This window comes from Mesoplodon densirostris, chromosome 3, assembly GCF_025265405.1.
Source record: "Mesoplodon densirostris isolate mMesDen1 chromosome 3, mMesDen1 primary haplotype, whole genome shotgun sequence".
Classification (NCBI taxonomy): domain Eukaryota; kingdom Metazoa; phylum Chordata; class Mammalia; order Artiodactyla; family Ziphiidae; genus Mesoplodon; species Mesoplodon densirostris.
The window spans coordinates 74727660-74753220 of record NC_082663.1 but is presented as its reverse complement, the minus strand read 5'-3'; the positions used below and the strand labels follow the sequence as shown (position 1 = coordinate 74753220).

The 25561-nt window shown below is 37.5% G+C and overlaps 1 long non-coding RNA gene across 1 annotated transcript in view; it reads left to right on the top strand.

Moving 5' to 3' along the window:
• Positions 1 to 5120: 5120 nt before the first annotated feature.
• LOC132485299 (uncharacterized) overlaps positions 5121 to 25561 on the top strand; it is a 45665-nt gene continuing 25224 nt past the window's right edge. The window contains exons 1-2 of the long non-coding RNA XR_009531401.1: positions 5121 to 5424; positions 6199 to 6277. This is a non-coding gene — a long non-coding RNA (uncharacterized LOC132485299). The remainder of the gene's footprint in view (positions 5425 to 6198; positions 6278 to 25561) is intronic.

Genomic DNA, 25561 nt, shown 5'->3' with positions numbered 1-25561 from the left:
AATTCCTCTCTTACTTTGTTTCCTAAAGTAGATTACAAATTCCTGCAGGTTGGGGGTGGGGGGTCCATGCTATTTTTTAATGTATTTCATGGGCTACACCCTGAGAGATTCTCCTTCCCTGAGGAAAAGTGGGTTCTGGGGTGATCCACATCATAGTTTGAACTCAGGGCAGGGAACCACGTTTATTCTTCCTTGGAGATAGAGATGACATAAACTAGGTCATTCCTTGTCGATGTGATTAAGAGGGAATATAATTTATACTCTACTCTTCTCAACAAACTGCCCACAGAGGCTGTCTCCTATACTATAGTGATGACTGCCACCCCTCACACTCCAGGGTGTTCCCACAATTACTTACTGGAGTCTATCAGTTACTTGCCTTTTCATTGACTTTGACTTAGAACTGGTGAAGCATAGAGGTATTTTGTAAACTAGAAGATAAACTCATTTATTTACTCAACAAACACAATCGACTATGTTCATTGTTGAATTATATTCAATACCAGTATACTCATTGAAATAGGTTAAAACAACCCCCATTCTGAATACTCATTGATAAAATTGATACCTGAAGCATGTTATAAAGGAAAGAGAGCTGGTGTTGGAATCCAGGCCTACCTCTACCAGTTCTTAGATGTGAAGTTCTGAGTAAAATATCTAACTTGTCTCAGTCTATAAAAATGAAGCGTGTAGACATGAGGCAGCATAGCATTATGATGAAGCTCTCAGCCTTTGCAATTGGAAAGGCCAGGATTCCCATTCAATTATATTCTGCTGCTTGTTACCTGAGTACTCTTAGGCAACTTACTTAAACTTCCTATTTCTTAGTTTCCCAGTCTGTGAAGATGAGAATAGTACTGTCTCACCTCACGAAGTTGCTTTTACAAGAATTAAGTAAAAGCATGTCTAAAGTGCTTACTTCAGTATCTGGCTCATAACAATAGACAGTAAACTATGGTTTTTTTTGTTTGTTTGTTTGTTTTTTTTCTTTTTTTGCGGTATGCGGGCCTCTCACTGTTGTGGCCTCTCCCGTTGCGGAGCACAGGCTCCGGACGCGCAGGCCCAGCGGCCATGGCTCACGGGCCCAGCCGCTCCGCAGCACATGGGATCCTCCCAGACCGGGGCACGAACCCGTATCCCCTGCATCGGCAGGCGGACTCTCAACCACTGCGCCACCAGGGAGGCCCTAAACTATGGTTTTAAAAAAAAGAAATCCTGAAAGAACTTTTGGGGTCACAAGGTGTAAACTCTTTCTTGTTTAAAATGAGAAATGGAGGCCCAGAAGTAAAGGATACCACTTAAGGGGACTGAGCCCACATGTTTGTGATGTATATTCCCAAACATTCTATGAGTTCTATGATCTGGACAGAGTACTACCTCTTTGTGACCTAATCTATTTACCAGATATATGGACTATTAGACTGGGTGATCACCAAGTTTCCATCCATGTAAAAATGCCAGTGATTGCATTGCTTTTGAGCCCCTCCTATGTTCAAAACATGCTGCTGATACTGTGGGTGCTATAATGCGTGTATGAGAATCTGTCTCTGGTCTTAAGAGGGTTTAAAGTTCAGTGGGAGAGACATTTATATCGACATTTATGAGACATGTAAACCTTTGGTATAGCCACATGACAAGGCCAAAGTTCAAGTGTCAAGCGGATTGGACATGGACAGTGAGATCCATTTGACTTGGGTGTTAGTGATGGTTTCATAGAGAAAATAGGACTTTACCTGTGCATGAATATTGAGCTGGATTTGAATACACAAATTCAAAGAGGAGAGGAGAGGAGAGGGGAAGGTATTATGTGCCTTGCCACTTTATGTGCCTGGACAAAAGTACAGAGGTAGAGACAAACACCATTAAGTGTGGGGCATTCACTTAAGCATTCACTCGGTCATTCCTTATGTGGGACTTAGTTCTCTAGTGGCAGTGGGAGTTTTCACAAGTGTGTATGTGTGTATATGTATGAGCACACATTTCAGAACTCTCAACTTTAAATATTGGCAGGGAAACAACACCAAGAACTTGGTGACTCGCCAAGTGCTCAGTACCCAGAGAAGCAGAGGTCATCTTTGATTCCTCATGCTCCTGGCTCTCACTCTAATCTATCAGCTCATTCTGGCTCTCCTCCCTCCAGCATATATCTCAGATTCCTCCACTTCTCTCTATTTCCACTGCCCCAATATCAGCCTTCACTATCCATTGTTGTACCAATGCTAAAGGAACCCCCATTCCATTCCTGATCCCTGCGATGCATTTTCCACGGGGCAGTCTTCTGACAATGTAAATCACATCACGGAGCCCTCTGTTAAAACCTTTCAACGGCTGTCAATTTTACTGAGCATATAATCCAGAATGTTTACTATGGCCTTCAAGGCTCTGCAGAATCTGGCCTCTCAAACCTAACGTCATGTTACTCATCCCCTCACTTGCTGTTCTTTGAACAAAGGGCTTTCAGACTCAAGGTCTTTGTCTTTGTGATCCCTGTGCCCTCTGCCTGAGCTGTTATTCCCCCTGCTTTATGCAACCCTTCTTACCCTTCAAGCTTCAGCTTAAATGTCACCTCCTCTGAGAGTTGTTCTTTGATCTAACTATATAAATAATTTCCTTCTGGGATTCTAGATGGCAGCCTATGAATTTTCCTTTTTAGCACTTATCAATTTTTTGAGAATTTTTGATACTTACTGAATTTGTTAGTTTCTTAACTTTTAAAATGTTTGTTCTCCCTACCAGAACATAACCTCAACGATTAGGTCTTGTCTGTCTTGTTCATTTTTCAGTATCCAGGATCTATACTGAAGATTGCAGAGAATACTCAATGGATTAGCAAAAGGAAATAAATGGAAAACTATTATAGAGAGTAACTATCATAAAATGCAGTTGCTTTCGTGACCATGTTCACCTCTTGATTCAGTAAATGTGAGACCACAATCATGTACAAAACAGTTGCTTTATTTGGGAGGGAGGTAATTATAAAAGAAATATTTATTTTATTATTTCAAGAGCATGACTATTACGTCTTATGGGTGGGGGGCTCAGAGCTGCTTGAAGATTGGTCGCTAACCTCCATTAATAGCTAAGCTCATTACTTATACTTGGAAAGAACTAAATTTCTGTCTCTGCAAAATAATGAATAATTGCATGTCAAGGGAGTTGATCTATAATTTAAAGGGCAAATGTTATATTCTCTTTGCCTAGTGACTGCCATTCTACTCTGCCAACTTGTTCTCTCTGAGGACAGAAGAAAAGTGCTCTTGCTTGGCTATTTTGCACCACCTTTCTGGTCAACTGATGACTGTAGGCATTCTCTTTCAGCTCTCCTTTCATAATCAAACACTCACCCAGCTGTTTTACAAATCTTACCCAAATATCTTGCCTAAGGTCAGTTTGTGATGTATATTCCCAAAGCCTTTATTAGTTCTGTGATCTGGACAAAATACTACTTCTGTGTGACCTAATCTATAGTTTAATCAAGTTCAATAACAATGACAGCAGGATGCAAGCATTCATTTACTGAAGGAATCTGTTTGTTTTTAATGTGCCTAGCATTGTGCTAAACCTTTTACGGGCATCATCTCTTTTAATCCTGTCTAACAAGCCCATGAAATAGTGATTTTAATCTCCATTTCACAGAGAAGGAAAAGGGTTTAGTGAAGCCAAGTAAGTAGCCCAAGTTCACACTGTTATAACGTGAACTTGGGTTTCAAACTGAAGTTTGTATGACTCCATAAGTGCCAAGATAGTATCAATATTGATAAGGTAGTAAGAAAGAATCAGAACCATGCACAGTTTTTTAAATAAATGATGCACAGAGGATCCCCTACCTACAATGGTTCAAATTATGATTTTTTGACTTTACAATGGTGAGAAAGTGATACACATTCAGTAGAAATGGTACTTGGAATTTTGATCTTTTCCCGAGCTCATGAGCTATGAGGTGTAGACTCCCCATGACAGTGGCAGAGGCAGTGAGCAGTAACCCCCAGTGAGCCACACGATCACGAGGGTGAACAACCAATACACTTATGACAATTCTGTTCTTTGCCTTCAGTATTCAATACGTTACGTGAGATATTCACCACTTTATTATAAAATAGATTTTGCCCAACTGTAGGCTAATGTAAGTGTTCTGAGCATGTTTAAGGTAGGCTGGGCTGAACTATGATGTTCAATAGATTAGGTATAGTAAATGCATTTTTGATTTATGTTATTTTCAACTTACAATGGGTTTTTTGGGACGTAAGCACATTGTAAGTTGAGGAAGATCTGTATATGCTTAGTTAAAATTTTAGATATTTTATACGAGAATAACATGTTTTTTTAAAAGCCTTGCACACAAGTATATCTCTGGTTATGAACAGTTCAAGTATATTAGGTTCTACTTCTGGTTGAAACTACTCATTTTGCTTTTCTGGGCTATCATATCTTCATGTTTCCTTTTTTTTTTTCAGTTTGGTGGCTTTTCCCTCCTTTTAAAAAATTGGATAGTCATGGTTCTCTGGAACCTTGGTGAGTCAGTTCAACCTCTAATTACTTCAGTCTCCTTCCCTGCAGGAAAGGCTGTCAAAATACAAAAACACTCCAATGTTTTGCATCATCTCGCACGCACACAGGGATAAAGAGGGATATAATTCTCCCAAAGAAGCAAAACAACTGGCAACAGCTGGTACAACAACTTCTAAAGATCCAGTCTGACTCTGTCTTGAAAATCAGCCTCAAACTGCCCTTAAATAATAATTACCCCATCTGCATCAGGACTATCTCATTGACTAGCCACTCAATGACATAATACCTGCTATGAACTTTCAGCACAAATGCAATCATTGTCATATTTTGTAAGACCAACAAAGTATCATCTGTACCTCAGGACAGTGGGATATTATAGGATACACAAAGACATGGCTCCCCATTTTTTGGTAACCTCACATCAAATCGCTACCAAACACGTCTCCAGTCTTCAAAATAATTTAGTTATTAGAAAGGTGATTGGACAAACCAGCAGATTTTTTTTCACTAACAAAAAGCAAATCAGAACAGAGTTAGTCTTTTTCTCCAGTTACCCAGCATTCAAAGCTCTAACTGTAGTCACATTGTAATAATTTTAGACCCCAAAGCAGTGTGACCATTTGATGCATAATTTTCAACACATGTTTTATTAATCCATTCTTCCTGAGCTTCATTTAAAATACTGGAAACTATAAAAAGATCAGTGTGTTACTCCCCTGCCAGGAAAAAAGAAAAAAAAAATGAAAAAAATCTAACAAACACGAAAAAAGCCAGAGCAACTGGAATCTCGGTCTTGAGGAAACACATGGGATTGAAGCATCCGCCGGAGCTCTGTCACCGACTGTCATCTGTGACTCTTCGGTGCTGAAGTCTAGATGTCACCAGGCTGGGACGAGAAGGCGTGCGTGCAGGCCAGTGAGTGTGTGACCGCGGGGGTCCGGGATGGGGATCTGGGGGCAAACGGCTCGGGGAGGGTTTTCCAGGAAGCCCGGAGCTCGGCTGCGCGAGCGGCTGCGCGTCGGGCTGGGGCGCCTTGGCCGGCACGTAGCGCCCGGCGTGACTCAGCGCTGACTCACCGCACCCGTTGCCGGTGGATTTCCCAGTCCGCGCGCTCAGCCGCTTCTCGAAGACGCCTGCTCCCCCGTCCTTTCCTGCACGCGGACCAGTCCTGGCGCTTTCAACAGAGCGGGACAGATTTTTATAGCTTTTGAATCCCGATCAAGCAAGGAATTAACTGGCTTTGTTGTCTTTGACTTTAAGAGCTCCATAGTCCACTGATCAAATTCTTTCAAAGGCTTGTTGGAACAAATCCCTAACGTTGTCCTTCCACAGTGACTTAGAGATGACCTCCACTCAGATTTTTGCTTCAGGCGCACCAAGCTCGCGTCTTATTTTGTCCCACATTTGGGGAGGTTATCTTTTCAATATGTCTGATAACTAGCCTTGGCTCAAACCCACAACTGTGGTGACGCAAATCAGGTTGGAACTTGGCATTATGTGTGGGCCTTGAGTGGCTTACTGTAAAAACCAGGGAACACTTCATAAAGACGTCCTTATCTGCCATCTCGCTTGCTGATTAGATGTCATGCTCATTTTCAGTCTGTCACTGCCCTTTGCAAGGTCCTGGGATAGATTTAGATTGTTAATAGCCAGATTCTTGAGCAGTCATGTTCATTTCTTCCTCTGCAGGGTTCAGCACAGAGGGCAATACCAAGGCAGTATTTCTCCAGCTGTAGCCCACCGGCCACCTGTATGGAGAGTGCCAGCGGTACGTAGCCAAAAGGCAGGTTCTTAGACCCCACTTCAAACTGCCGACTCAGAATGTCCTAGGCTGGGGCCTGGAAATCAGCCCATATGGAATTCCAATGTACACTTAAGTTTGTAAACTACTAGGCAGAGGACGAGGGTATGAGATATTATTCTGTGAAGACTAGGAGAAATCTTTATAATCAAGAACACTCTGTTCTAAAATTGATATTGAAGTTCTGATGCCAGGTAATCATATTTTTAAAATTAGTTTTATATATAATACTGTGTTTAACTGTGTATTAATATAGGCAGATTTTTTTCTTTTTAATTAGAAATTCAGGTATAGAATAAAATGAAGTACCTATTGAGTAAATTTTCTTATTTCGGACCAGTATTTCCCAAACCTGACTTTGCAATAGAATTACCCACAGAGCCTTAAAACATTCTAAACCCTGGGCCAGACTCTAGGCCTAAAGAACCACTATCTGAAGGTGAAGTCCAAGAACAGGCAGTTTGAAAAGCTCTGAAAGTTAGTCTCTGTTCCTTTGCAAAAGGCGACTATTCCCAAATACAATAGAAATGTCATTAACTGCAGGATGGTTGGCCTGTGTTGTTCCATGGTATTCACTCATCTCTCAGTCTGCACTGTTTGATTTTTTAAAAATTATTATTTATTTATTTGGTTGCACTGGGTCTTAGTTGCGGCAGGCGGGCTCCTTAGTTGCGGCAGGCAGGCTCCTTAGTTGTGGCAGGTGGGCTCCTCAGTTGTGGCAGGCAGCCTCCTTAGTTGTGGCATGCAAACTCTTAGTTGCAGCATGCATGTGGGATCTAGTTCCCTGACCAGGGATCAAACCTAGGCCCCCTGCATAGGCAGTGTGGAGTCTTATCTCCTGTGCCACCAGGGAAGTCCCCTGCACTGTTTGCTTTTGAAATCACCATTTAAAAAATAAAGTTAAAAGTGACCACATAAAATATCAACTTACTTTTTTTTATTAATTTAATTTATTTTTGGCTGTGTTGGGTCTCCGTTTCTGTGCGAGGGCTTTCTCTAGTTGCGGCAAGCGGGAGCCACTCTTCATCGCTGTGCGCGGGCCTCTCACTATCGCGGCCTCTCGTTGTGGACCACAGGCTCCAGATGCGCAGGCTCAGTAGTCGTGGTGCACGGGCTTAGTTGCTCTGCAGCATGTGGGATCTTCCCAGACCAGGGCTCGAACCCGTGTCCCCTACATTGGCAGGCAGATTCTCAACCACTGCGCCACCAGGGAAGCCCCTCAACTTACTTTTATATTGGTAAATTCACTTCTTCAGAAAGCAAGTTTGAAATATTTGTATTCTAAATCTTTGGAGGGGAGGGGGTGGGGAGAATGGTGGATGATTGGAGAATAATCTGGGAGTTGATTTTGAAATTTTTCTTATTCTTTTTCTTTGGATATTCTATTTACTCATTTTCTTTTTGTCTCACTGGATAGGTTTTTCACTTCATCATTGTTGCATTGTGTCAAAAAGCTTAGATCTGACACACACCTGACAGAGGAATCTCCATGCTGACTTTCTTATATAGCCTTGCTTCTCCAAGTGAGGTTTCTGGACCAGCAGCATGTACATTACCTGGGAACTTATAAGAAATGCAGACTCTCAGGTCCCACCTAGAACTACTGACTTAGAATCAACACTTTAGTAAGATCCCCAAGCAATTTGTATGTATATTAAAATTTGGGAGGTGCTGTCTTACAGTAATGGTAAGAGTTATAATCTGGGGCTGGTGGAAGAAAAGAGAAGAGACAGAAGTGGGTTATATTTGTTTCCTAGGGCTGCTGTAACAAAGTACCATAAACTAAGTGGTTTATAACAATAGATATTTATTCTTCCACAGTTCTGGAGGCCAAAAGTCAAAATCAAGGTATCAGCAGGGCCATGCTTTCCCTGAGACTGAATAGAATCCTTCTTAGTTTCTAGTGATAGTCATGGTGGATCCTTGGTATTCCCTGGCTTATAGCTGCATCATTCCTATCTTTGCCCCTGTCATAACATGGCATTCTTCCTGTGTGTCTCTCTCTGTCTTTACATTTCTTCTTATAAGGATATCAGTCATATTGGATGATGGCCCACCCTAATGAACTCATGCTAAATTGATTACATCTCCAAAGACTCTATTTCCAAATAAGGTCATACACAGGTATCAGGGGTTAGGGCTTCACCATGTCTCTTTGGGGGACACAATTCAACCCACGACAGGAAGATGTGGAAATTCCATTTTCAATAAGTAGAAATGCATTATGTGAAAAATAACATTAAAATAATTATTGTTTTAAAATAACCTGATCACATTTTATAAAATAATTATAAACTATTCTCTCCCATTGGCTGTTATTTCACACTTTTATCTCGTATTCTCTCAGCTGGATAATGAACTCTTTCCAAAACCAACTTTCTTTGCCACCCTTTCTACATGATGCTGAGTTCATAGTAAGAACTTAGTAGTTATTAATTATGATAATCAAGCTATGAAATACTATTGGACAAATATTCAAAATCTCATATGTTTTAATCTATTATTGGTACAGGGTAAGAGAAAATTCTACCACAAAGATTAGTTTGACCATAAAAATTAAGCCCTAAAATAAAGGAAAAAAATACACAGCTAGAACTATAACCACATTGATGGGCAAACTGAAAATACCTTAGGACCAGGGCAAGAAAATGAAGGGAATCCTTATAACCGCAGGAAAGGGTAAGAATAGGACCAGAGAGGCAGCTCCAAGAGAGTAACGTCTTTTTAAGAGCCCTTGACAGTTTGTAGTGGGCACCTGATTTTTTTGCTCATCATGCATTTTCCCTCTTTCCTTTGAGAAAGCTCTCGTCATCCACTCCAACATTTTTGTGCCGGACTGTCAACCACAGGGTTTCCCTTCCCCCTTCCTCCCAAGGCTAAAACACATGACTGTTTACTTTCTGTCCTGCACATCTGAATCTGGGTGAGTCTCAAAAATGTAGAAGTGGTTGAAGCTGAGTCATTTCAGTGGTAGTGCTCAAAGACACCAACCAGGTCTTTTTGTTTGTTTGTTCGTTTCAGCACGGAGAATACCAGAGTAACCCTAGTTACAGTCTTCCCAAGTCCCAATTGTTTAACTCTTCCTTTTATTCTGAGAGCTACTCAGTATCTTTCCAAATATTAATTTATTTTAATATGTAAAATTTCGGGCTTCCCTGGTGGTGCAGTGGTTGAGAGTCTGCCTGCTGATGCACGTGACACGGGTTCGTGCCCCAGTCTGGGAAGATCCCACATGCCGCGGAGTGGCTGGGCCCGTGAGCCGTGGCCGCTGAGCCTGCGCGTCCGGAGCCTGTGCTCCGCCACGGGAGAGGCCACAACAGTGAGAGGCCTGCATACCGCAAAAAAAATTTTAAAATAAAATAAATAAATAAATAAATAAAAATGTTTATTTTTAACTTACTCTTTTTAGTTCATTATTTTATTATAATTTATTACTATTTTTTAATGGGGCCAAGAGTTAGCTCCAGTTGGTTTCTATTGCTTACAACCAAAGGAACATAACTACCATGAATATATTGATGGGGAGAACACATATTGCCTACAGCTGCCATACTAAGACAACCTGAAATAGTCATCTGCATTCATGATGAACAAAATATGTACTCTTGAAATGTAATGAAGCTCTTTTCAGCTTATTTCAGTTGATTTTTTTCAGCTATCATTATTGTCCTGTGTTTCAAGCTGAATCATTCTTCCTTTCTGGACCATCCAAATTGCCAATGGGTGCAAAAGGGAGAATCACTCTTGTTATGCTACTTGTGGACACCAGTAATCTTCTTTATGTTGCCTCCAGCTCCTCACTGTGGTTTTCATGATATTTGCAGTATTAAGGAGATTAAAGAAGAGTACTCCAAAGTTTCTAATTAGAGCTCTTTACTGGGGGCTAACTGGCAAAATAGAAACAGAGTCCCTGTTATGCCAGATTAAATGTGATCTTTTCTTTGCAAGCTCCATATTGGCCAACACTAAATAAATGTGTGTCTTTTGAGTTCTACAGATGAAATTTAATTTCATCAAGGTACATCAGCTTCTCAGAATCCTTAAGTCTTTAGTCTTACTAATCTCTCTCCCATCACATGCTTGTATCAATAGTTGCATGGTGGATATGGTTTCATTTGGCTGGAGTAGGGAGTTTATAGGGAGAATAAGCCACCAAGGTAGCTGTTTTGAAATTATAGTGAATCATGAATATCATGGAGAGGTACGTAAACATAATTATTTAATGGTTTTTGATCAAGATAGTGACATTTATTGAGTACATATTATATGCCTGGAACTACATTATCCATCGATTTCCTGCTTATGATAGGTGGATTTAGCTCTCTTACACCACCTATGACTTTATGTAAAATATTTAAGACTCAAAAAAATTTTTTTATCAGTGACAGACAATATGAATATTTACTTTGTTAGAAGAGGGTATATGCTCCCCATTCTTTCTCTTTACCTTTCTCTTCTTTCTGTTAAATTCTGTCATCTGTATATTTCCTTGTATCTTATTGAAATTGATAACATTTATATACTTGTTCTGAGGTTTGTCTATAGATTTGACACAACTAAAAAAAATTCTTAAACAGCATTTGCATTATATTAAGACTGTATGACTAGTCACAGCAGAGAAAATAGTGTGGTATGATTACATATCCTTTTCTACAGTCTCTTGTTTTTCCTAAAGTTTCTTATTGTCTTGCCCTTTTATTTTTTTCTTCCATTATCTCCCATAATTTTTTTTAAAAATTGTCAAACATACTACCTGGTCTGTGGAAACCTCTTTTTCTAGGACATGTCCAGCCTCCGGTCCCCCTTCAGCCTCTGAACTGATTGCTCTCTAGGCCTGGTGCACAGCTATCCCTCTGAGGCTCCTGTGCATTGCAGCACTAGGTTACAGCCACTGTTTGCTGGATCTCATATCTTTGTTCCTTAACTTACTCCCTTCACTCTCAAATATCTTTTAAAGAGAGAATGCTTGGGAGATACATGTACTAATTCTTGCATATTTGAAAATGTTTCTATTCTGCCTTTATATCTAATTGATATTTAAGCTGGCTATAGAATTCTTGGTTGAAGATAACTTTTCTTCAAAAAGCTTGAGAGCACTACTTTATTTTCTTTTAATAATATTGCAGATGAGAAATCATATGAAAGCCAGAATCTCAATCCTTTTTTTCTCTTCTCCAACCTTTGAATCTCTTTTTATCTTTAACTTTCTGTAAGTTCATGGTGTTTGTAGGCATTTTCTCATTTATTCTATTTATCATTTAGTAAAAACTTTTAGTCTGAGGACTCATGGCTCCCTTCAGTTCTTTAAATACTTCCTGTTTCTATTTTCTCTGATGTTTCTTTATGGAACTGTTATTATTTAGATCTTGGATCTGGAGGAACTCTCTATTTTTGTTATAACTTTCTTCTATCTTATGTTTTCTTGATTTTTTTCTATTTTGATGCATTTACTTAATTTTATCTTTTAATCCTTCCAATTATGTTTTCACTTTGGCAAATATACTTTTAGTTTCTGAGAACTTTTACTTAATGTCTGATTGTTCTTTTATTATAACATCCTATCTGCTCGAATTTCTCTGATAAACTTATTAGAGTTTTCTTTTTTTTTTTTTAAGAATTCTTTGTTCCCTGAATTATTTATGTTTCCTTATGCTGGGTTTTCTATTGATGCATTTCTTTCATTTTGCAGGTTTTCTTCAAATGTCTAGGAATTGTTGATTGTGTTTTTGTATTATGAAAAGCACCAGAAATACATCAATTTAGGATACATAAGCCCCTAGGTCCTCAAATTCCAAAATGATCTTATTTTAGGGCATCGAGAATCCAGTTTGCTACTAGCTGTCATAGTTCTCCCAGGCAATGTTTGTTTTCAATGCCCCTTGATGAAAATCTTCAGTTTTTGCTTTTTGTTTTGGATTAGCACAAATGCCTGATGGTTACATGTTTTGAGCTAGATGGCTGGAAGTAGGGAAATGGGGAACATTGTTCATTCACTGTGGTTCACTGTTCTCCACAGGACTTTCACTTCATCTCGATGTTTTTGTCCCACTTTTCACTGTTATCCTTTCTTACATCTCTCAGTCTCTGAGAAGAGAGACTGTTTGGGTGGTACGAATAGGCAGCCTTCTGCATTTTCCTAGAAACTCTCAAAAAGTACAGATTCCTGGGCTCTACCTAGGGATCCTGATTCAGCACATCTGGGATGGGCCTAGATATCTGTATTTTTTTAATACCTTCCCTGGCTCATGCATACATTCAATTTCGGGCACTACTAAGAAGTTACTAGTTTCCTGAGGAAGAGGTAACTATATAAGATAAAGCAGATGTAGGAGGCTCATGACTGGGCAAATGACTGGGTACAGAAAGAACAAAGAGGAAGGAATCAAAACTGTCTCCTAGGTTTTAAGCCTAAGTTGACTCCCAGAGTGATAGTGCCATTAGCATAAAAACGAAAGTGATCAGGAGGGGTAGGTTTTACTTTCTTCCTGATTTTTACTTCCAGATATTGTACTAAGTGCCACTCCCACAAAATATTACTGAAGTGCTCTTTTTATAGAAAGATTACTAATAAGAATGATGTTAGATACAATAGAATGATGAATAAATAGATGTGTAAATACATTTTCAAGCTGGAGAACTAGTATTTATATGGACAAACAAAACAATCTATTCACTTTAAACAACTTACAAAGGTAATTAAAAAGCATATATAGAGGGCTTCCCTGGTGGCGCAGTGGTTGAGAGTCCGCCTGCCAATGCAGGGGACACGGGTTTGTGCCCCGGTCTGGGAGGATCCCACATGCCGTGGAGCAGCTGGGCCTGTGAGCCATGGCCGCTGAGCCTGCGCATCCGGAGCCTGTGCTCCACAACCGGAGAAGCCACAACAGTGAGAGGCCCACATACCGAAAAAAAAAAAAAAAAAAAAAGCATATATAGAGCATTCTAAAACTAAATGTGGTGGAAAGTTCCTGCTTTCCTTTCAATCAAGTGTCTTAATTTTGCAAATGTAAAAGAGCAAAATTCAAATATACAATAACTCTTATACTTACTACATTTGAACACAAATGCAAAGAAAAAAAATCAACCAAAACCCACAACAGTATCTACAGCTATTTATGTCTTATATCCTTACAAAAAAATCGCTATTCACACATTTCAATTTCTATTAATAGAACAGCCTGATGACTCATTTTGTACACTGACAGTCTAATGAGGATGTTTAGATATGTAATACCTATGATGACCATTAATAGCTCCTTCGCATTAAAACACATTTTTTGGGGAAATAGTTCTAAGAAAATACTTATGTTTTTTCTTTCTAAAAATTCAGGTATAATTTACATGCAGTAATTTTTAGCCTTTTTAGTGCACTGTTCTGTGAGATTTGACGAATGCATACAGACACACAGCCACCATCACAGTCAAAATACAGAACAATTTCATTATTCCTCAAAGTCTCCTCAAACTCATTGAAAGTCAAGTCCTACCTTCCCCCAGCCTTCAGCAATGAGTGATCTGTTTTCTCTACATATAGTTCAGGATTGGTGCCAGTGGAAAAAAGTAATCTGAAATACAGATCTCAGGCCTGACATGATGAAAATCTAATGCCACAGCTATTGTCTCTCACAACTGCCACTCATCATGTTTTAATTTCACAGTTTTGATTTAATCTTTTCTAAATACGGCACTAGATAAGTACAGAACAAGATAACAAGAATTCCCAGCAAAGGAGCCAGGTTGGTATTAGCACTATCCCCCTTTCACCACCTCCCCAACCTTTTGGGTTTTATTCTTTGTGACGTTGCATCTCCAGAACACTGCTTTGTATGTTCACAAGGACCAGAGCTTCTATACTAGCTCAGAAGCTTAACAGGAATCACAGCTTTGATTTCAGGGTGACTTCTTCACTTTTCTTATCATGCCAACCAGGATGCTTTTACCAGCCATCTTAAGTTGTAATGAACAGTGAAATTGTATTTGAAAAAAAGAATACAAATTTTCAATGATGTACCCTCAGATCCCCCCCCCTTTTCTAAGATATATAGTTAAAAATACTGTTTTCAGCCATGGATTATATTCTTTTTCTTCTCATGAAGCCTCCTTTAAAAAATAAACCCTATATTGAGTTAGAGTTTACATACAATAAAATGCACCCATACTGCGTGTACCATCTTGACAAATGTATGTACTTGAGTAAACCATCACTACAAGATAAGAGCATCTCCCCCCTCAAAGCCTTCCTAATACACTTTACAGTCAATCCTACCTCCACTCCCAATCTCAGGCAATTGATCTGCATTCTAACATGATAGAGTAGTTTTACTTTTTCCAGAATTTCCTACCAACGGCATGTATTCTTTTGGGTCTGGCTTATTTACTTAGCATAAATTTATGGAGATTCGTCAGCATTGTTGCATGTATCTGTAACTTGTTCTTTCTTTTCCCCTCTGAGAAGTATTCCATTTTATGGATATAACATTTGTTTATCTATTTGCTTGTTGGGGGACATTTGGGTTGTATCCATTTGGGGGCTGTTATGAGTAGAGCCACTATGGACCTTTGTGTATAATTCTCTGTGTAATATTCCTTTTTCCTGGGCAAAGTTCTAAGAGCAAATGGCTGAGTTGTATGATTAGTACCCATTTAAGCTTTTAAGAAACTACAACCTGTTTTCTAGAGTGATTGCATCATTTTACATTCCCACAAGTAATATATGAGAATTCAAGTAGCTTCGTATCCTCAACGCCACTTGGCTTTGTCAACTTTTTAAAATTTTAGCCATTCTAGTGGGTTTATAGAGCTGTCTCATTGTGATTTTAATTTGCAGTTTTCTGAAGACCAAGGACATCAAACAATTTTTTCATGTGCTTATTGGCCCCTTGGATAGCTTCTTTAATAAAATGTCTGTTCAAATCTTTTGCTGATATTGTTTTGGATTGTTATTTTCTTACTGAGTTGTAAAAGTTCTTCATATATTTGGAAAACAAGTCCTTTATCAAATATATGTATTACAGATATTTTTCCTACCTTTTGGCTTGTCATTTCATTTTTTTACTGGTGTCTTTCAAGGAGCAAAAGTTTTTAATTTTGAGAAAGTCCAATTTATCAATTTCATTCTTTTATGACTTGTATGCTTTATACCCTAAGAAAGCATTGCCTATCCCAAGTTTGCCATGAATATTTATGCTTTACTCAAGAAGCTTTATGATTTTAGCTCTTATATTTAAGTCTCTGATCAATATCCAGTTATATTTTTGTTTATGGTTAAAGTAAGTGTTGAGGTTCATTTCAAGTAGTATTTGATTAAAAGATAAACTTTGTTTAAAATCAATTAACAATATTGTTTGAGCCAATTTTTAAAAATTTACTGTTGATTATATTGAAATATATGTGTATGGAATGGAATCATGGAATCATGTATACTGATTCCAGTAACAGACTGCCTGAACTACTCTAGCTTTATAGTAAATGTTGAGATCAGTCAATAGAAGTCTTGAAATTTTATACTTCTTTAACAAAAGTGTTTTCTAGGTTGTTCGCAACCTCATGTAAACTTAAAAATTGACTTTAAATTTCTACAAAAAGCCTGCTGAGCTATTGATTAAGATTGCATTAATTAATTTGAGGAGAATTTCCATCTTAACAATACTGAGTCTACTAATCTATGAATCCAGTATATCTTTCTATTTATTTAAGTCTTTTAAAACTTCTTTCATTAGCATCTTGAAATTTTTAATGTACAGGTATTACACATATTTTGTTAATTTTATCCCTAAGTATTTCGTGTTTTTCTGTGCTGTTGTGAATATAATTTTTCTTTAATTTCACTTCCAGAGGATCATAACTAGCATGTAGAAATGCAATTGCTTTTTTATATTGACCTTGTATTCTATAACTTTGCTAAATTCACTTGTCACAGTAGTTTATTTGTGGATTCCTTTTAATTTTCTATTTCTATAATCATGTTATTTGTGAGTAAGTACAGCGTTACTTCTTCCTTCCCAATCTTGTCTTTTACTTCTTTTCCTTGCCTTATTGCAAAGGCTAGGCCCTCTAGTCAAGGTTGAATATATGTGGTGAAAGCAGACATCCTTGCATTTTTCCTAGTCTTTGTGGGGAAATACTCAGTATTTCAATATGAAGTATGATGTTACCTGTAGGTTTTTTTATAGTTGCCCTTCATTAGACTGAGGATACTCCTTTCTTTTCTATTTGCTGAGAGTTTTACTATAAGTGGATATTGAATTTTGTCAAATGACTTTTCGGCATCTACTGAAGTTATCACATGGTCCTTGGCCTTATGGAACTTACACTCTTAATGGAGAAAATCAGATTATAAACTAATAAATAAATATATAATATATTCATTGAGAATAAGTGCTATGGAGAGATGTTAAAAAGGCCTAGATGATACATTTTTATTTGCAGAAGATGGTCAAAAAATGCTTTCTAGACATTTGAGTGAAGACCTGGAGGAAGTGAAGGAGAATACCATGAAAATATCTCGGGGAACAGCATTCAGATGGCAAAGAAAACAGCATGTACAAAAGAGCTTGGTGTGTTTGAGGAATATCAGGGAGGCCAAGGGGACTGCAGTGGAGTGAGAGAGGAGAATAGGAAATGAGGTCAGAAAGGTAGGAAGCCCAGCTCATGAAGGGCTTTTAGGCGAATGAACTTTGGAATGAATGAAATAGGAAGTCATTTTAGGATTTTGAACATTAAAAAGATACAATGTGTCTTGTATTTTAGAAGGATCACTCTGATATGGGAGATAAACTATAGGAGGCAAGGGTTGATGTAGGTAGACCAGTTAGGAGGTTATTACAATTGCCCAGATGAAAGATTGGACCAGTATGGTAACAGTGAAGCTGAAGAGAAGTAGTGGGGTTCTGTACATATTCTGAAGGCAGAGCTGACAATATACCCAATGGATTGGAAGTATTCTGTAAAGAGGAGCCAAACTCAGATCAATTTAATTCCAAACCTATACTTTCTCTAAGTATAGGAAAAAATCTGTTTAAAGAAGAAAAAGGGAGAAAAAACCACACAGTTTGTATGCTTAAAAACTGTAAGAAACTAAGTTGAAACTGATGGTCACTGGCAAATCCAAACCATTTTAATCACCCCAAATATTTTCAATCTAAATGGCTCATGGTGTCTGCCTAAAGTAAATTCAATGTTATGAAAAAATGTAAATATACAGGTTGTATATTTGTGAATATACGATTTGTGAATGCTTTAGAGTTCTGAGCATATAAAAATACTTTACTTAAAGTTTGGAAAATAACTAATAATAGAGTAAAATGAGAATCATAGCAATCCTACAAAATATGAGATGAACAACTATTAGTCCTACTATTCTATAGGCTATAAATTTAAAATCGAGATAAATATATGGCCAAATCTAATGAGTCAGAGACTAGGATCAGAGTCTACTGATTCAAATTCTAGCCCAGTTATACTCTTTGATCAATTGCTGACTCCTGCTCAGGGATGCCTATCTTTTCTGCCAATTTTAATGAAGGACATCAAATATCAATATCTTTAATACCCATGACATATGTCCTGAAACCTCAATAGATAACTATGAGAAGATTCTACATGATGTTAGCTCATTTAGTAGGATACACAAAATGACAGCTCAGTGAAGTGCAAAGAACTTGGACAAACCAATTTCTAGGAAAACTATGATCTGTATCAGTAACCCTAAGTATCTTAAAACACCTAATGCTACTATAATTGTGTAGATTTATTTTGCAGTGGCAAAATATGTCCAAATATGTGTGTGTTGCAGGTAGTCGAGTGAGGGGGATGTTTAGAAATCCACACAGAAAGAACATTTGCAAACACATTTAAACAAAGCAGGGTTGAGAACTGTAATTTTTACTTCTTTGATGCTGAGCATGCATTTCCCCTAAAATAAAAAATAAAAATGAAAAAAGAGAGGGCTGTAGAATTTATCTGTACCAAGGCAATTGGGATGTGTGGATTCTTTTATTCCACTGTAAATATTTTGCATATGTTTAGAGCAAGCACCAGTAATTAGGCCATAATGGTAACTTGTCACTCTTAAACACAAGAGCTGTGTATATTTGGAAAGATTAAGGATAACTAGGTTAAGTAATTCTCGGAGCCTTGTTTATCAAAGCGAAGATGGCTAGCAAGACTCTTATTGTTTACTTGATATGATATAAACATATTTTATTAAATAGTAAAGACTACATAGTTTAAAATTTTATAAAGAAAGCTTTTTACCTAATTTTGGGGAAAATTAAAGGAGAACATTTCTTTCCAAGGCTGAATTTTTTTTTTTCTTGGCCACGCCACACAGCATGCGGGATCTTAGTTCCCCAAGCAGGGACTGAAACCGCACGTCCTGCAGTGGGAGCGCAGTCTTAACCAATGGACCGCCAGGGAAGTTCCTAAGGCTGAAATTTTAACCTTCTTTATATTACCTAATAATGTGCCACATACAATTTGATACTTGATCATTTTTTTTCTGTAATCAATCATGACTCATTACATCAATACACACACATATATTTTAGTATTAAAGTGGATTTTCTTGGTTATCCCTTGAAACTATTCAGGAGGTAGTATTTCTATTTTACAGACAGTGGTATAATTACTTAAATGCGGTACAACAAGCTAAAAATCACACAAACAGTAGAATAAGTACCAGAACATGATTCACTAATTTTAGATTTACAGATCAGTGAGCCCCAAATATCTCTGTTTCTGGGCTGTTCTTTTGGCAAAGATGTTTGCTGAATCTGCTGATGGAGAGATTACAAATGCACATTTTATACTGGTGTATACTGAGAGTGGAATAAATTGTTAGTGGGAAGGATCTCCTTTTCCAAATAAAATGCAGGCTTCTAAAGAACAAGCAAAATTGGGATTCATGTAATTCTGGAATATCAGAATAGTCAGAATAAATAAAATAATAAATAAAATAATAAGCAAAGTTTCTTAGTGACTTTTCTAACCTTTGCACTGATTTAACATCAAATTCATTTTGCTAAACAACTTTGGAAAACTTACTAACCAGTAGAAATGTGAATTATAGCTCTTCCTCAATGAAGTAACAAATTAACATTGCCCAGGTAGTAAATTTCAATAAAATCCATTTAAAATTGAAAAGATAAGCCCTTTTGGAAACTGCTTATTCAGCCAACAAGGGCATTGAACATCTATTTTATGTCCATCAGTGGTTTAGAGTGATGAAGAAATATGAGAGATAAAATGAAATTGTTTTTGCCCTCAAAGGATTTATAATCTAGTTAGTTCTTAGTGACGATTTTGCTTCAGATTGGTAGATAAAAGCTTTAGGTGCTTCTTGATACCCTTCTTTAGAGAACCAAATTTTGTCAGAATCACAGGACTCCTTCGGACAATACCATGGAATAAATAAACAATATTGAAAACATTTGCTTCAAACAAGGTTCTTATTTTATCCAGTGAGTAAAGATTCCACATACCTGTTTGAAATATCTCAGTGTAGAAGAAGCCTTGACCAGCCAGGTGGCTTATGTGAACGTCTTCACCCTTAGAAAGAAAAAAACATTGAGTAATATTGGTTCTGCTACCTGGTGCTGGCCAGGAACACATGAGACAATGTGCAATTGTACACCAAGGACTCCAATGTCATTAACAAAGAGATTCCCAAAACATCAAAGAGGCAAGCTTTTAAGTTTTAGGAAAACAGCTTAAAAATAAAATTTGACTAACTATACAATCTTATTGGACATTCTGCCCAATCATCTCTCCTAATCCCTACGTAGGCCAAAATGCTTCCTATTGTTCTTTAGAAGGAAAAAAAATAATCATTTTTTGGTGCCAAACTTTTGGTAAAAATTACCTAGAGACCGGTAAAGGTTTAATCTGTTAGATTTCTTATATGTAATCCTGACTCATGATCATTATGCTGGATATCAATTGCACTTCAATAATCATTTATTGTCCAAGTTCGAGGTACAATTCACTGTGCTAGACATGGAAAGAAACACAAACATTAACCTATATTTGATGTCCAGATGCTTATCATCTAGCAGAGATAATCCCATAAATTCTATAAAGTTGAATTTATACTAAGATGTACCTGAAAACTGCACTTTTGAATATGCTATTGTCAAACTAAATAGACTAATATTACTTTTATCATTAAAAATTGAATGAGGACTGAAGGGAAAACAGTTTTTAGAGCTTGCTCATTGTTTATATGCCATAAAAAGTTTATATATATGTATAAGTATATATATATATATATATATATATATATACACACACACACACAGAGATATTTTGGTGAACAGATTTGAAAATATTCTCTTATGTTAGTGAAACAATTTCCTATTGAATTCAAAATATGGAGGAAATTATGTATAGAATAAATCAGTTTTAGGGATTCCCTGGTGGCGCAGTGGTTGAGAATCTGCCTGCCAATGCAGGGGACACAGGTTCGAGCCCGGGTCTGGGAAGATCCCACATGCCGCGGAGCAACTGGGCCCATGAGTCACAATTACTGAGCCTGCGCGTCTGGAGCCTGTGCTCCGCAACAAGAGAGGCCGCGATACTGAGAGGTCCGTGCATCGCGATGAAGAGTGGCCACCGCTTGCCACAACTAGAGAAAGCCCTCGCACAGAAACGAAGACCCAACAAGCCATAAAATAAATTAATTAATTAATTTTAAAAAAAGAATAAATCAGTTTTAGGACCTAGAAAATGAGAGGGGAACTTTTTCTGAGTCAATTTAAGAAATTCATAAATTGCTATAAAAGCTAATAATACTCAATAAAATTTTGGCGGCCATATAGGAGTTTCCATGATTTGCCTAAATCTGTTCAATCTAAACCATTTAAACGATATCTATCTTCAGATATTTTATATAAACCTAATATCTATAGTTTTAGGGTCCTTGCTATAAGAGCTAAAATGATGAAAAATTGAGATTAGACTTGTAGATAATGGACCAAATATATGTACTTGTGTTTACTTCGTTTCTATAATATCATCAAAATGATAGTGATTTTAAAAGAACAAACCCATAAAGACAAAGAGGATGGAAGAGGAGTCAATATAAGAAAATTCTAGAAACTGAGAAGCAGACTCAGAAGTGGTAACTGCCTATTAAAACTTTAGAAAGCAACTGTGGGGAAACTCAAGAAGCAAATTAATTTACAATTCAGATTTTCTGAGGGCTCAAAATTATTGGCACTAGGTGATTTTGAACTGTGTTAAATGTGAGGCTACAAACAGGAGAATGAATTGAATGTCAGTGGAATGCAGTTGGATACTTTCCCCCCACAGAGCTCTCTCCCTATCTGTAAAATGGACCACTTGAGCACTCCTAATTAGTACAGAAGATCATAGGTTTATTCTAAAGAGGAGTTTTGAAAAGAAGGACACTAGGCAAAATCGAAGTTACTGGTACCTTGCTAAAAAGTAGAATTAAGTGAACTTTAACATATGGAATTCTAAGAACAACCGTCTTGTCTTCTCACACTTGGTTCCTAGAATGCTCGCTTCCACCCACTACTTCCTAGGCCTAGGAATGGAAAAGTCACCTCTGGTGAATCTGATCAGCCCTAGGATCCTGACATCAGGGTTCCTTCAATGACATGAGCCACCCAAATCACCCACCAAAAGCAAAGCCCCCCTCAACATACTGCACCCAGAGGTGCTCAGAGCTTCCTATCAGCTTTCTGGTCCCCCCACTCTTAGAAAACCAGAGGTCACTCAATATTTGAGGGGAGCCTCTGTGTGAAAGACAAAGATGGAAACTATCAGATAAAAGCAGCATTGAAGAGATGAACATAGGCAAGGGAAGAAAACGAAAATACTGTCTTTCGTATCCCAGATTGACAAGAGGTAGTACGGTAGCCATAAATTAGAACAGGGTGACTGACTATCTATCATCTATCTATCTATCTATCTATCTACCTTTCTATCTATCATCTATCATCTCTCTCATCTCTAAGGAGAACAAATAAAGAGCCCCTAAAAATTCAAATTATGAGAGTAGAAATTTAAAACAAAAATAATGAGGGTTGAAATATAAGGAGATAAGTTGAGGACATCTCTCTGAAAGTGGAGGAAAAGACAACGAGAGGATAAGAAGAAAAGATTTTGAAATCAGAGGACTACAGACCATCCAGGAGGTCCAACATCTGAGTAACAGAAGTTTAAGAAACAGAAGTAAGAGAAGATGGCTAGAAGAAAATAATCAAATAAGTAAATCAAGAACATTTTGCAGAAATGAAAGATTTGAATTCCCCCATTAAAAGGGATTACCAAGTACGCACAACAAAGATTACTAAATCTTCCAGTGATTTTTTTGGGGGGAATGGGGGGTAATTTTTTGCCATATTCCAGTATAATGTGCTTATATTGCTGCTTCTTGATTCTGCAGCTTTAGGTATTATCTATTGACTCCCTAACATGATAGATGTAGATTTCGTGTTGTTTCACCGTTACCCACTCCATCTGTCTCTCTCTTCTCATACTCAAATCCACCTAATATAATTATATTGCAATTTTGGTTAAATCAATATTCAATATTTACATTATTATGACTATGTACAAGCTATTCACAGCTGATCCCTGTAGCACTTTATAATTTCTTTTCTTCTTTCCTGCATAATTTTTTGTTTTCCTTAGAGTCGGTCTTTGTCTTGTTTCTTCATTTGTGAAATTGGGAAGTTTGTGGTTTGACCTACTTCAGATACAGAGATTCAGACATTGTCATTAAGAAACGATGTCACTCCTTTGATCTGCTCTGTTTTCTTCTGAGTTACCTTCGTTCTCAGGCAGGCAATCCCAGCAAACATACTCTAAGTAGCTCCAGACTTATATACTAATGGTTTAGAAACCTCAGCATATAAAGGGAGGTTTTTTCTCAGTAGCTCCAGTGAGGGAAGCAATCTCTTGCCCAAGAGGATGTGCTATTCTTTTTGTTTTCTTGAGTCACCACTTTAGCCAGCGGTGATGTCAGTTTTATCTGAGCCTCATGGATTGAGAATGAGCAGAGTCTGGGCAGACAAAAAAAAGATAATAGGCTTGGAAAAATTTTAATGCATTTTGTATTTGCATCTATAACTATAGTATAACTCAAACTCAAAAAAGTCTTAGGATTGCACAGGCCAGAAAGGACAAGAGTTCATTTAATATTTTCCTCTGATGTAATCAGGATCATAACCAAATTATTCCATATTTACCACCAAAATTCACTAATGTTAAGCTCTATAATTGATGCCTTCAGGTTAGGGAAGTACTATATAAGTTTTCGAGTTTAAACAGCATTATAATTTTAGAGTTTATTCAGGAATATTGTACTAATAGTCAAAGGGCAGAAATTACTATATAATTTAAAATGAAGACAATATGAATTTATGACAAATTTTAGTACTACCAACATGTTTATATGCAGTTTACTTGATCTTTTAAATATTGTATTTAATATTATTTTTGATGAGTATTGTGACCTACTCAACCTGTTATGAGGCAACTGTTGGCTATAGGAAATTTAGTATTTAGGCTACCCTACTGCTCTGTAAGACTTCAGCCAAACAATTCCTGTTTGGTAGAAATAATTATAATTTTGGTTTCCAAGGAGGTAAGGCCATCTTCATTTATTCCCTCTTTTTTGGTAATATATTTTTTTAGCAAACCAGAAGTCCTTAGCTGTCCTTCAACTACCTTGCACTGTAAGAAGTAAAGAGTATTGATTGGGGGAAAAAAAACAAAATTTCATGCTAAAAAAATTATTCCAAAAGTAATGAACAGCGCCCTAGTTCAGAGACCCTTTTAGTACTGATGTATACCAACCTTTAGGGTTGTCATATTTATATTTGTCTTAGTATTATTTTATTGTCTGTCTCTCTGCAATATGACTATGTTTACATCTAACCTTACAAGTCAAAATGCTCATTATGCATTTATTTAACAACGTTAGAGAACTATGATGACCACTTTCAGTTTATGACAATACAACTCTGTCATTTGCAAATAGTGATAATAACAATAGCTAACATTAATCCTCACAAAACCCCTACAAGTCAGACACTGTTATTATTCCCAGTATACTGATGAGGATACTGAAAAAGAGGATAGAAACTTACTAAGAAATATATGACTAAGTGGTTAGAGCCCAGCTAATCTACACAAGGTAAAAACTGTACAAACATAATGACAGTATTGCATGGGTCATGACAGCCTGCCTATTTCTAGTGTAGAATACGGGAAGAAGAAAGACTCCAACATGCATTTTTTTTTTTTTTTTTTTTGCGGTATGCGGGCCTCTCACTGTTGTGGCCTCCCCCGTTGCGGAGCACAGGCTCCGGACGCGCAGGCTCAGCGGCCATGGCTCACGGGCCCAGCCGCTCCGCGGCATATGGGATCCTCCCAGACCGGGGCACGAACCCGTATCCCCTGCATCGGCAGGCGGACTCTCAACCACTTGCGCCACCAGGGAGGCCCCAACATGCATTTTGAATGGCATATGCAAAAAGCCAAGAGTCTATAAGTTGATAGAAGAGGTCATGTTGTGGTTTGTAAGTGGAATAGACTACTCATTGAGTCCAACTGCTTAGGATTACACCTATAAAAATGGTAAAGATAAGGTAGTAAGGACCAGAGCCCACCATGAAGAAGAGTCTTTTTATAATTCGGGACAGAGAGAACATTCTTTTGGTGTGCTGTCACTCATTCTCTCACTCTTTCTCCACACCATCTCCCCTCCAAAACTTTATTCTTTGAAAACAAAATTTTTAATATTTTATCATAATATCTGTTAAGTATACAAAAAGTACAGAGAATACCATAACACATATACACATACCCATCATTCAACTCCATCAAGTTCTAACATTTTGCCTAACATTTTGTTTTAACATTAACATTACTTGTTAATTTTTAAAAATTATTCTTTTAAACTATGTGCTAGATTAGACAGTTTAAATAGTATATTTAAACTGACATAAAGGGTAATAAAATGACTACTCATGTACTCTCCAGCAAGTCTAAAAGATAAAACATTACTCCTATCTTAGAAACCCCTGTGTTTCCCTCTCCAATGCTGATAGTTTGACAGAGTATAGAATTCTAGGTTGGAAAGAATTTTACCTCAGGATTTTGAAGGCACTGTTCCATTGCCTTCTGGCTTCCAGTGTTGCTCTTCAGACACCTGATGTCATTCTGATTCTTTATCCTTTGTATGTAACCTGCTTTTTGCCCTCTGTGGAAGCTCTTTGT